At 40.2% G+C, this 13,575-nt stretch overlaps 1 pseudogene; it reads left to right on the top strand.

The window, feature by feature from the left end:
• Window positions 1-5,469: 5,469 nt before the first annotated feature.
• LOC110595663 lies at window positions 5,470-6,768 on the top strand (annotated as a pseudogene).
• Window positions 6,769-13,575: the final 6,807 nt, after the last annotated feature.

The following is a 13,575-nucleotide window of genomic DNA, read 5'->3' as shown; positions in this document are numbered from 1 at the left end:
TTTAAAAGAATAGTGTTAATCAAAAAAAAAGCATCAGACAAATCCCAAATGAGGGGTGCTCTATAGATTAACTGGCCTGTACTCTTTAAAGTATCTATACCATAGAAGACAAAAAAAAACTAAGAAACTATTTTAAAGTAAACTGAACCCAAAATTTCATCTGGGATTCTTTTTTAGCTACAAGGATATTATTGGGATAATTAACAAAATCTGATAAAGTATATAGATTAGAAAATAGTATCACGTCAATGTAATTCCCAATTTTGATAATTGTACTCTGTTCATGTATGAGAATGCTCCTATTTTGAGAAAATGTACAGTGAAACATTTAGGGGTCAACTGTCAAACAGTTCAAAAATATAAATATATACACATGTATATATATATACGTGTGTGTATTGTGTGTGTGTGAGAGAGAGACAGAGAGAAAGAGAATTTAAAAAGCAGATGTGATAAAATGTTAATAGTTGATATTTGTGATAAAATATTGATAGTTGATGAAATGTTAATAGTTGATATTTGTGATTAAATGTTGATAGTTGATAAAATGTTAATAGTTGATAGTTGAACTTAGATGTAGGGTATTCTGAAATTCTTTGTACTTTTCTTAAAACTTTTCTGTAGCTCTGAAAGTATGTCAAAATGAAAGTTAAAAAGATGAAAATAAAGCTTGTAATGCAGTGATAGAGTGAAATGTAATGACCGATTAGGAGGCCCCTGAGAAACTATTGCAATTATCCAGGTGAGAGGTGGCAGGAATAGACAGGAGAAAGGAAGTGAGGGATATTCCACAGGTAAATCTATCCATATGTGGCAACTGAAAAGATACAATACAAGGGTTCAGATGACGGAGTTTTCAAGTTAAGGTGCTAAAGAGAATGGCATTACCTTCACAGCTGGAACGTTTATTTAATGATCCTGGTGAAGAATTACTGATGAGGTTTCAAAATAAAAACTATAATTACAGGAAAGAGGCATGACAAAATAACATGAACTAAGATTGTAATCACTGAACACTTAATAGTTGAGTTGAACATTCTGTTGTTGTTAAAGTGTCCAATTAAATTTAATTGTGGTCCAGCTGGTAAAATTTTATTTGTGCAACCAGCCAGAAAGGAATTACATAAATCTACAATAAAGATGAAAGGGTTGCTAAATGGTGAAAGGTAAAAAAGCAGGTCCAAGCACTGAGGTAAGTCTTCCAAAGAGTGCAAGTGCTGGGCTGAACTGACGATCATCTTCGGATGCATAGGCCCTCTCATTAGAGCCTGGTGTCCAACCCAGCTCTGTGTCTTTATCAGACCACTCATGTGACCAGGGCCCAGCACAAGAGGCCTCTGTCTACCAGACCTTGCTGGTGCCTTCTTGCCTGCACTTTGATATCCCAAAATATTAACCTTCCCCCCTCTTTGAGTCACACAGCAAATTTCATCTTTTAACTACTGCAGGAGAATGTGTTTACAATTCTTCCTTCCCGCTCTTGTTCACCAATACTACTCCATCCCGGTGACTCTGGACTGGGCCATGTAAAGAAAGTGAGAAATGCAAGCTCTGAGCAGAAGCATCACCTGTTTCTGCTTCCCCTCTTGTCCTCCTGTCTTTTGCTAGGGGAGCCAAATATCCTAGGTAACGGCTGCTCCTTCAGCCCAGTCCATGTAGATCCAACCTCTGGGTCCAGTCTAGACAAACTCAGTTGACTAATTTCAACCAAGCAAATCAAAGCCAAAATTGACATAACAGGCATATGCAAATAAATAAATGTCTATTGTTGTAACCATTGGGTTTGGGGGTTGTTTGTTAGACAATATTATCACAACAAAAAGTGATGAATAATTTACCAATCTCTTGTCTATTTGATTTGCAGATTTTCATGTCACCCTATGGGACTGAGTCTTATAAAGCCTTCTTTGAAACTGAACTTCAGCCTCTCTGGCCTCCCCCTATAAACCATCCTTACTCAACAAATCATATGGTTTCTGATAACTCTACTCACAACTCTGACCTACCATGGATCTACCCTAGTACTTACATTCCCACTAGTGTTTAAAGGCCTGCAGAGCAGGAAAAGACTTGAGATTTTTACATACACTAGTCAGAACATAAAGGTCCCCAACTATGTGAAGTTTAATTATTTAGAAAGTTTTGCTTTTCAGAACATAACTGAAAAGGAGGAAAATGAGTGAGAATACTGATAATCATAAATACTGCCAAAGTTGATGCCCCCAAACAGAAATGTGTTACTTAGAGGAGAGTTCTTTACTCAAAAACGACGTGCTTTTATATTATATGCATGCACTTTTAACAAACATGGTTATATGGTTTCCAAGCCCACATCTGATTGGAGGAGAAGAGGAGAGTTGTAGTCAGGAACACCAATATCAGTGAGATGGGACAGCTGATATTTTGGTGGAAAGAGAGAAGATAAAAATCTATTAAAATGGGACATAAGAAAAAGCAAAAAGCCCAATGACAAATATCCTTACACACTACAGGGCATCTCTTTAGAATAATAGATCAAAGTAATTGCTGGGATTTTCTTTTAAGTCATTGTTTAGTTATTTGACTATAATTTTTTTTATAAAAAAGCTTTCAAGTTAGGAGTATCTAAATGTTGATGTACAGTTGAGCTTATTAGGCATGCTGTTTGTAAAATGTATCTGAAATGAAATTCTGTTCAGTTATATGCTTAGAAAGTGACAAGCGAGTGACAAGCACTATGCATTTTATTTCTGTGCTTAAAGGGGTGGGTTGTGGTGTGCATTTGTAAACATGGTTTCATGAAGTAAAAAAATACTCTGGGTTATTATTGACTTTCATGAGTGTGTACAAATGTTTCCTCTGTTGTAGTAAATCCCCTCACACCTCCAACCCTTGCTGTCTTTGCTAGCCAACTCCTTCTCATCCTTTTATTCACATCCTCTGGGAAGACGTTCCTGAAGGCATCCCTACCAAGTTGGGGTTAGTATCTGCCTGGTGTTGCCATAGTGCCCTCCTCCAACTTACTGTGTCCTGTTGTACTCAGCTGTCCAGAGCTGGACATCCTCACTGTACTCTAATTCTTCGAAGGCAGGTACAATGACAGTCTTGTACATCACCAGTCCTTTCATTCCTGGAAACTGGCCAACTCCCCATATTCATTTATTAAATGGATAATGCTCCCACCCAGGTGGCTTTCCACATCAGAGAATCTGCATTACAGCCAAGATAACAAAATGGAAAATATGCTGACAGAAAGAACGCTGAGCTACATTGGGCCAGAGAGTTGACAGCTCTTGATGGTGAAGTCAAAGTTTTAGGTCAAATTCTGGTGTGCAGCTCCATCCTATTCTAGCACCACAGAGTTCACTAAAGGTAAACTAATCATGCTTCCCATCTAGCACAGGGGCAATAAGATAAGACTGGGCAGGAAGAAAAAGGGATGAAAATGATACAGTCTGGCAGAAAAGAGCCTGTGTGCATACAGAATTTACAATGACCCCCAGGGGGATTAGGAAACCATATTGTGCCAAAATGCTCCTTCAGAAGAAGAAGTCTGGTGGAGTTGAATCCTCTTTGAGATCCCGCTCAAGCAATATTTTTAAAAAATTATTATCAAGATGTGAGGTACAATTCAGGGTTAGGTATACAAACATTGATTATGCAGGTACCCTTGTTGATGAGGTGTGCCCCTCCCTCCCCTAGCAGTTTCCCTCAACTGCCAATTCCACCCCCATCCCCTGACAGTTTCCCCACTACTGCCAATCCCTTTCTTATAGTATTATGATCATTGTTCAAGGTCCACTTCAAAAGACATTTTTTGAGCAATTAAAATAGCTTATGATCATTGCCGATGGCAGTTAAGTGGTCCAATTTTGTGTAAAAGGTCAGAAAATTTGAGATCAGAAGTATTAGGTATAACTGTTAGACTGGAAAGTAGGAGCCTACAGATCTGGGCTATAGCTGGCTTTTTACTTATTTCTGTTAATACCACAAGTCATAGAATCTACCTGGGTCATTGTTTCCTCATCTGTAAGAAACAGAGGTGAGCAAGAGGCTCTTTAATGATCTTTTCAGCTCTCCTTCAAGATCCTTCCAACATACTATGTTCATTATGATGTTAAGAGTTATTAAGAATCCTTAATGAGATGGGAAAATATTCATGATATACTTTTTTTTTGTAGTTGGAGTCTCACTCTGCTGTCTAGGCTGGAGTACAGTGGCACGCTCAGGGCCACTGCAGCCTCGACATGCTAGGCTCAGGTGATCCTTCTATCTCAGTCTTCTAAGTAACTGGAACTACAGGCATGCGCCACCATGCCTGGCTAATTTTTAAAAATTTATTGTAGAGATGAGGTCTCGTCTAGTTGCCCAGGCTGGTCTCGAACCCATGGGCTCAGGTAATCCTCTCACCTTGGCCTCCCCATGTGCTGGGATTACAGGAGTGAGCCACTGCGCCTGGCCCCCATGATATACTTTTAAGTGGAAAAAATGATTTACAAAATGGTATGTTCCCAACTGCATGTACGCATACACATATACATGTTTCAATGTGTCTTATAGAAAAATGTCATACATATAACAAATTATCAGACTAAGACAAAGAAGTTATTAACAATGTTTGGCATTGGAATTACTACCATTTTATTCTTGGTGTGTTTTTGCATTTTATAATTTTTTAGTAAATTAGAAATTTTGCATTTTAACTAGAAAATATAATTTTGTGAAAATTTTCTTCTGATTATTAAATTAACATATGTACGTTTTAAAAGAACTAATATTCTATACCTATGTAATTGGAATTAAAATGATAGCAGACCATTCAGGACTATACTGGAACTCTGTAGCTATCAAGTGAGCTCTGCTCTGTGCAAATAAAATCCAAGCCTTGTCCTATTTGATTACAATTTTTTAGAGTTCTACTTGCAGTGAGAATTTTGAGGCAAGCCTCACTGAGTCTGGCACTTAGGAACAGCACAGGCTGCCGCGATGCTCTCCTCCCCTCTCCTGAGAGCTGATCTCTGTGGTCTTCATTTGAACCCAGATCCCAACTCTTTTCTGCCCACTGTTTTAGCCTTTGCATCTTTCATTCCTATAAATATTTAACAAGTAGTATGGCAGTTTGATTATATCACCAATCAGCTTCAATCAGACTGTAAAAATTGAAACCTAAAACTAAATTGGGCAAAGACAACAAAAATTCATAGGAGACAGCTTTGTCCTGTAAATTCAGAGGCAAGGAGGCAGACAATGTTTTGGCACAATAAGCTTCAAAAGCTAGGTAGAAGATCAGGTGTCACACCAGCAGAAGTTTCTTTCTTTAAAAAAAAAAAAAAAGTGACATTGAGAGAACACGGGAAATATAGCGAGCCACTGCCTGGAGTTCACACGTCCATTTGAGTTTTTACATGCTATCCCCAAGACCTAAAGCTTCGCCCTTCCCCCACCCCAACCCCCATCAGCACTAGACACTTCACATAGCAAATGGTTAGGATGCTAACAACTGGAAGCTTTCAGAAAAGGTTAGGCGACCCTCTCCTGATAATATACACAAGATTTCAAAGGGTAAGAAGAAAATATTTATCACAGCCACAGAGCCGGCCGGGGGCGGGACTGGGTGCCCATGCACGCTCCCAGTGGGGCGCCGGGTCGCGCGCAGAGTCCGCAGAGCCCTGGCACGTGGCTGGCCATGTGGCTGCGTGCCTGGCCCGGGATGCAGATGGAGGCCCAGGCGCCCTGGAGCCGCCGGCGGCGGTGGCCGAGGTGGTGTCATCCGTGGCCATCACCGACACGTCCATCGTGGCCGGGGAGGGCCCCGCACAGCCGCCCCCCGCACCTCCCCGGAGGTTCATCTGCTCCTTCCCCGACTGCGGGCCAACTACAACGAGGCCTGGAAGCTCGACGCGCACCAGTGCGGGCACATGGGGGAGAGATGGTCTGTTTGCCACTACGAAGGGTGTGGCAAGGCCTTCATCAGGGACTACCGTCTGAGCTGCCATGGCTTGGTCCACACTGGAAAGAAGCCGTTTGTCTGTGCAGCTAGTGGCTGTGATCAAAAATTCAACACAAAATCAAACTTGAAGAAACATTTTGAACGCAACAAAAACAATACGTGTGCACTTTTTAAGGCTGTATGAAGACCTTCAGGAAGCACCAGCAGCTGAAGCTGCATCAGTGTCAGCACACCCGCGAGCCGTTCAGGTGTGCCCAGGAAGACTGTGAGAAGCACTTTGCCTCACCCAGCAGCTAAAGCGACGCAGCAAGGCCCACGAGGGCTATACATGTCAAAAAGGATGTTCCTTTGTGGTGAAAACGTGGACAACTGAAACACATGAGAGAAGCCCACAAAGCGGAAATCACGTGTGCAGTGTGCCGGAAAACATTTAAACCCAAGGATTTCCTTAAGCAGCACATGAAAACTCACACTCCCGAGACGGATGTGTTCGGCGTCCGCAAGAGGGCTGTGCCATGACCTGCGCTACCGCGTTTAATCCCCAGAGCCACATCCTGGCTTTGCCCTTTCGTGTGTGAGCACGCTGGCTGCGGCAAGACATTCGCGATGAAGCAACGTCTCACCAGGCACGCCGTTGTACGTGATCCTGACAAGGGGAAGATGAAACTCCAAGTCGTCCTTACTTGGAAAACGGAGTTTGGCCTCTCGGCTCAGGGGTTACATCCCTCCCAGAAGGAAACCAGAAAAGCAGGGCGTGTCCTTGTCTTGGGAGGGAGAGTCGCGGCCCCGTGTGGATTGACAGGGTGCTCTCCACAGTCGCCGTCCTCACCCTCAACTAAGCAGTGCGGTGCTTTGTTAAAGGATCACGGACTAGTGAGCTTCCTTTTCTCAGAAGCATACTTTGTTAAAATCTCTGATGCCGGGCATCTGGGAAAAAAAAAAAAAAAAAAAAAAAAAAGAGTAAGCTATCCGTTGTGGGAGCCGGAAAAATGAGGATGGGGCAGTTGATATTTGTTGGTGGTGCCATAATACCAATTATATTGAAGATAATGACTTTAATTCCTTTTTTAAAAATCTTATTACCTGTGCCACGCATTTGGCTAGGAGTAGGCTGGTGACAAAATGCTGCTGATGAGTCTTGAGAGGATTCTGCTGAGGGCTTTTGGGAAACACAGGAGGAAATGGCCTGGCTTCCTCAGGACATTGTCTGCATGTGACTCTTAGGACTGCTGCAGCCATCTTCTACTAGACTGAGAGTTGAGAAACACAAATGACAACAGACCAGAGAGATGGAACAAAAATCAGTGCCTTAGCAGCATTGTTGAATCACTGTGAAGCCTCTGGATTCCAGGTAGGGAAGATAATACATTTTCTTACTATTTTAGCCACTGTGAATTGGGGAAGACAAAGACGTCTAGGGGAACGAGTCACTATGGGGTGAGGAGAATGTTCACAGGGCAGAACCTGAAAGGATAAACAGTGATGCGGGGGGAGTGGAGTGATTTAAGCTGACTGCCTCCCTGCCTCCTTTGAAAGCACAGTTTGCAATCAAAGCCAAACTAAAATAAATAACAACTTTTCTTGTAGTTTCATGTGTATTTACTCAGTCAACTAGCGGGGTTACAAATATCTCAGACTATCTACTCATATATACAAAGAAATGTAATTAATTTCCTATAAGCCTCCACCCTCTCTAGGTACTTGTTAATTAACTTGCTAATTAAAGTTTCTGTCTCTTAGGGTTTGAACAATCTCCTTTTGGTTAAGTAATCAGATTATTCAAAGTTCACTTTCCTATTGGGACTGGTATAAATCATGCATTTTGGATGATTCAGTCTTTCTGGGTAAATCCTCAACCTTCCAGAGTGCTGGTCTACCCTCTTTCTCCTTCCTAAGAGATGTATCAGCCATCTCTACAGTGTTCCTACTGTGAGTATCCCCTGGGAGCTTGCTTCTATAAGTATGGTTCATTTGATCTGAACCCTTAACTGGTAATCACTGTGGTATGGCCAATGCCATATGGCCCACCCTCTCAGGTCATGCACTGGTACCATCCTTAGATTCTGGGTTTCAGCCACTTGCCACTTCAAGAAGACCCATCTCATAGGATCTTCTTCATCCTTCTGGTGCTCTGGCTCTCCCCATCCCTTCAGCTGGACACATGGGCAACCTTGCAAGCAAGATAAGGCAGAAGGAGGGGGTGGGGAGTGAAGCTAGGAGCACTATCCCAGCTCAATTGTCCCTTCACCATCCCCTGCTTCATACTCTGATGCCATTTTGAACATGGAACCAAGTGAAGTGCCAGAGATCCACAGGGGCCTGCAGCCTTCTCCAGCTTCTCAGGGGAGTAGGCCTGTACCCAGGATTATGAATACCTTATTGCCTGCCTTAATGTTTCTGCACTCCCATTCGCTCAAAGCTTGGGCTTCAGAAGGAAAGAAAATGAAGCTCCTAGCCTCTGGAACTTACATTTGATTCTCTTCTCTTTTTCACAAACCTGAAGGTGTTGAAAAAGCGAGGTTATTAGTTTTCCATCTTCTCCCATAGGCCTGCCCCCAACTAAAACTCTAAGGTCAAGGCCACTAGGCATTGATCTGTTAGAGAGCTTTGGAACTTAGGAATCCCATCTCTATCTCCATAAAGCTTGCCTCTTAAGACTTTTGAGTTCACTAAATGGGTTAAGCAAAAAATCTTCAGGATTTAAATTCCAATGACCTTTTTCTACGCAGTATTACCTTTTTCTTGTGTGGCACAATGAGCCCCAAGGTTGCTTAGAGGTAGGAGGCCACTGAGTTTTAGACTACAAGAAAAAGTGGCAATAAACCAATTTTATCTGTCTTATCTAACTTTATATATCTACTATATATAAATTAAATAATATACAATTTTACAAATATTATATCAATATATTTTAATTAGTCACACTACAAGAAAAAGGACTAGAACAGTAGCCAGAACAGATGATGGGAAATGAATGGAGACATTTGGGGTTATCCCACTAGCTACCCAGTAAGACAGGATACATTGACTCTTCTCTCCCCTCCTCTGCAACCTTATTGCCAAGATAAAAAGTACAGTTTATCTGGGCTTATTGATCAGCTATAAATATTTCCTGGATGATTTGATGAACTGTTATAATTGGTTTTGCAGATTTCTGTTTATCTCCACTGTAACATTAAAAATTAAATTTAAAATGCTCCAGATAATCTTTGAATAAATACTATTTCAGTGAAGAGGGGTCTATAATTTTGTCTAATTCTCTGGCAGAGTTTCAATAAAATATTTGACCTTCTGCAATAACCCCAATAATTAGTTACAGTTGTTCACCAAAATTAAAATTCATTTGTCACTACCAAATGAGAAGTGGAACTTATGATTGCCCCAGGACACAGTAGGGCAAGCACAATTGCCAAACTGAAATAGGGTTGTTGTTTTCAGCTGGAATCTGAAAAAAAATTCATCATCTTAAACACCAAATACAGAAAGCTAATGTATTAATTTTTAATGAAGAGAATGTAACTATCAGGAGACTGGATGCTCTTGTTAGGTGAGTACACCCTCTCCTTATGGACAGTTTCCTGGGATACTAAATTATTATCAGAACATTGTTTGGTGAGCATGGCAAGTAGAACTAGTTGGATAATCTTAATGCCCGTTGATGTTGGGATTAATTCATTTTGGACCTTTAGAGACATACATGGCTACCCTCTAGGTCAGTGGATCCCCCTCCTAGGATGGGGCACTTTCTCTCCTGGATATTTTGGAGACATGAGACTGGCATAAGAATCCCTGACTCTAACATTTCTTTCTTTTATATTAAAACAAATATTCCCAATCTATTCCTCCTGTTTGTTTATTACAGAAAACGCAGACAAGCAAAATACACAAAATTTTAAAAATGCCCTTCTAGAGACAACACTTTTAATATCCTGAGGATTCTCTCAGACTCTTCTGTTTTCATCAATTGTTCTAACCTTTTCTGAGCTTGGTTACCCCAACCTCCATCCCCAACTAAGTGTGGGTTCTAGCTCTGGGTGAAGAATTGGGGAAAGGACAGAGAGAACACTCAGAGAACACAGTTCAGCAGCTTCACCAAGGCAGAATTCAGATGTGCTAAATATGATGGCAGTGGTTTGAGCAACCAGCAGCGTGCACCGCAAGAACACAGCAGCATACACTCTGGGAGTTTACCTTGCCATGTTCTCTCATAACTGAATTTTCCATCCCATGTTCATAGATTGGGAGAACTAATATTGTTAAAATGCCAATACTACCCAAAGGAATCTATAGATTCTTTACAATTTCTATCAAAATTCTAGTGACATTTTTCACAGAAATAGAAAAAAAAAATCCTAAAATTCCTATAATACCACAAAAGACATAGAAGCCAAAGCAATCTTGAGCAAGAAGAACAAAGCTATAGGCATCACACCTCCTGATTTCAAAATGTCTTACAAGGTCACAGTGATCAAAACAGTATGGTACTGGCGTGAAAACAGACATATAGACCAATGGAATAAAATAAAGAGAGCCCAGAAATAAACCCACACATGTATGGTCAACTGATCTTTAACAAGAGCTTCAAAAATTCACAATGGGGAAAGGATAGTGTCTTTGATACAGGACAGGGGACCCCACAGTTAGGGTCTAGCATGAGAAGCCAAGTGTAACCCATGGCTCCATGCAAGAAAAATTCAAGCCACCAAAGTAAAGCAAAAGTAAACTTATTAAAAGGGGAACAGAAAGAAGGTTACTCTGTAGGCAAAGCAGCTGGGGTTTCAGTTGGAACGTGAACTAAGATTATTGAAATGACTAAGAGCAAGCTGTTCTATAAGATACCTGGGATGCTCTGTAGGAGCAACAACCATATATCACTGGGGTTTTATTTTTATAGCTTTTTCCCTGATATATGTTAAGCAAAGAGTGAAATATTCATAGATTTCTTGGAAAAGAAGTGGAGATTTCTAGGAATTTGGGTCCACCCATTGTATTACTATAAATGAACAGGGTCAGAACTGTCATGGCCTGGGGGTGTGTCATTTAGCATGCTAATGTATTATAATGAGTGTATAATAAGGGACAAGGCTAGATAGTGGGCAAATTAGTTGCCATCTTGGTTCTAGCTGGCTTTAACTGGTTCTCAACAGCATCCTATTTTCTCTGTGAAGGGGCTCAGAAAACCAGACCATTCATCTGTTTAGGGAAACTGTAGTAGCTACTGATCTTAACTACTAAAAAGAATTAGCTTTGTTTATCCTAGGAAACTAGTTCTACCAAATTCCTATCTCATCTTCAATAAATGGTGCCAGGAAAACTGGCTATCCAAATGCAAAAGAAGGCAATTTGACCCTTATCTTATACCATACACAAAAATAAACTCAAAATGGATTTAAAAATTTAAGCATTACACCTGAAAACCATTAAACTCCTAGAAGAAAGCACAGGGAAACTCTCCATGATGCTGACTTTGGCAGTGATTTATTGGATATGATGCCAGAAGCACAGGCAACAAAAACAAAAATAGACACACGGTATTGCATCCAACTAAAAATCTTCTGCACAGAAAAGCAAACAATCAACAAAATAAAAGGACAAACAACAGAATTGGAGAAAATATTTGCAAACTATATTTATGATAAAGGGTTAATAGCCAAAATAGATAAGGAACACCTACAACTCAATAGCAAAAATAAATAAATGGACAAGGAAACTGAATTGATATTTATCCAAAGAAGACATACAAATGGCCAACAGGTATATGAAGAAGTGGTCAACATCACTAATCATCAAGGAAATTTAAATCAAAACCACAATGAGCTATCACTTCATACCTGTTAAGGTGGCCACTATATATATAAAGATAACAAATGTTGCTGAGGATGTAGAGAAAAAGGGAAACTTTGTAAACTGTTGGTCAGAATATAAATTGGTGCAGCTGCTATGGGAAACAGTATGGAAGTTCCTTTGAAAATTAAAAGTAGAACTAGCATATGATCCAGTAATTCCACTTCTGGGTATTTATCCAAAGGAAGTAAATCAGGATCTCAAAGAGATATTGGCACTCCTATGTTCATTTCAGCATTATTCACAAGCGTAGACATGGAGGAAAACTAAATATTCATGGATGGATGAATGGATAAAGAAAATGTGGTACAAACAATGGAATATTACTCAGCCTTAAAAAAGAAAGAAATCTTGCTATTTGTAACAACATAGTATCACCCAGAGGACATTATACTAAGTGAAATAATTCAGACAGAGAAGGATAAAGATTGCATGAAACCATTTATATGAGGGATCTAAAACAGTAAGACTCATAGACGCAGAAAACAGAACAATGCTTGCCAGGGGCTGGGGGGCAGGGGAAACAGAGAAGTCTTAGTCAAAGAGTACAAAGTTTCAGTTACACAGCATGATTAATTCCAGATCTACTGCATCCATAATGGCTATAGTTAACAATCCTATATTGCATACTTAAAAATTATCTAAGAGAGTAGATCTTATGCTAAGTGTTCTTATCACACAAACATACAGTAATAATAATAATAAATAAAAAAAGTGGAAGGAAAGTTTTGGAGGTGATGGATATGTTTATGGCATAGGTGGGATAGGTGGTGGTGATGATTTCAGAGTGTATGCTTGTCTCCAAACTCAAGTTGTATATAATATGTACAGCTTTTTGTATGTTAGTCATACCTCAATAAAGTGGTTTAAAAAAGGCAAAGAAAAAAGAGATTTGCCCACAAATTTCTCCCTGCTCAAGAAAGCAAAATTGGTGAGATAAGAGTAAGATGGAAATTATTGCTGATACTCATAGAGCATTTGCCTAGTGTCAATCACTAATACAATATTTCTGGAGGCCTATTTTGTTCCAAATATGTTTCTATGCACTAGAGATAGAAGTAAAGAAAATATACAAAACAAAAACAAACAAACAAAACCCTGCATTCGTGAAACTTCCATTCTCATGTGAAGGCAGTTTTTTAAACAAGGAAAATAAATAGGGTATTAAGTGGTGATAAATTCTATGAAGAATAATAAGGTAGGGAAGGGAACAGACTAGAGGAAAGTAGGATTGTAAATATAATAGTCAGGGAAGACTTGTGGAAAGGGGGCATTTTAATAAGCACCAGAGATCAGGGAGTGAGCCACATGGAAATCTGAAAAGGATCATTCTAGGCAGAAGGAACAGCAAGGGCCAAGTCTCTGAGCAGCCAGACTGGCTGAAATGGAGTGCAGTTATGAGTAGGAAGAAGAGTAGGGGAGGTGAGGTCAGAGGGGAATGAGTGGAGGTATCAGACCTCGTTTGTATCAGACCTCGTTTATAAACAAGGCCCCATTCAAATGACTTAAGCTATTACTCTAATGTGAAATGAGAAATCCCTGGGTTTGGGAGGTGGAAGAGTGAATATTCCTGTTTCTTTTTAACAAGAGCCCTTTGGCTGCTGGGTTAAGTACAGTCTATGGGAGGTCTAAGGTAGACAGAAAACTCTTGTGACACTTTGGTGAAAGGTCATGGTGGCTTGGACCAAGATGGTAGTAATGGAAGTCAATGAGAAGTGATTGGCAAGTTTGGATCTGTTTCTAAGGTAAAGCTGTCAGGATTGCTAACAGATTGGAAGTGGTGTTTGGAGAAAGAAAGGAAT

Source organism: Carlito syrichta, unplaced genomic scaffold (assembly GCF_000164805.1).
Source record: "Carlito syrichta isolate Samal-C Ts95f unplaced genomic scaffold, Tarsius_syrichta-2.0.1 Scaffold303307, whole genome shotgun sequence".
NCBI lineage: Eukaryota > Metazoa > Chordata > Mammalia > Primates > Tarsiidae > Carlito > Carlito syrichta.
Note: the sequence above shows the minus strand (reverse complement) of the source record. Positions and strands in the feature narration are given on the sequence as shown.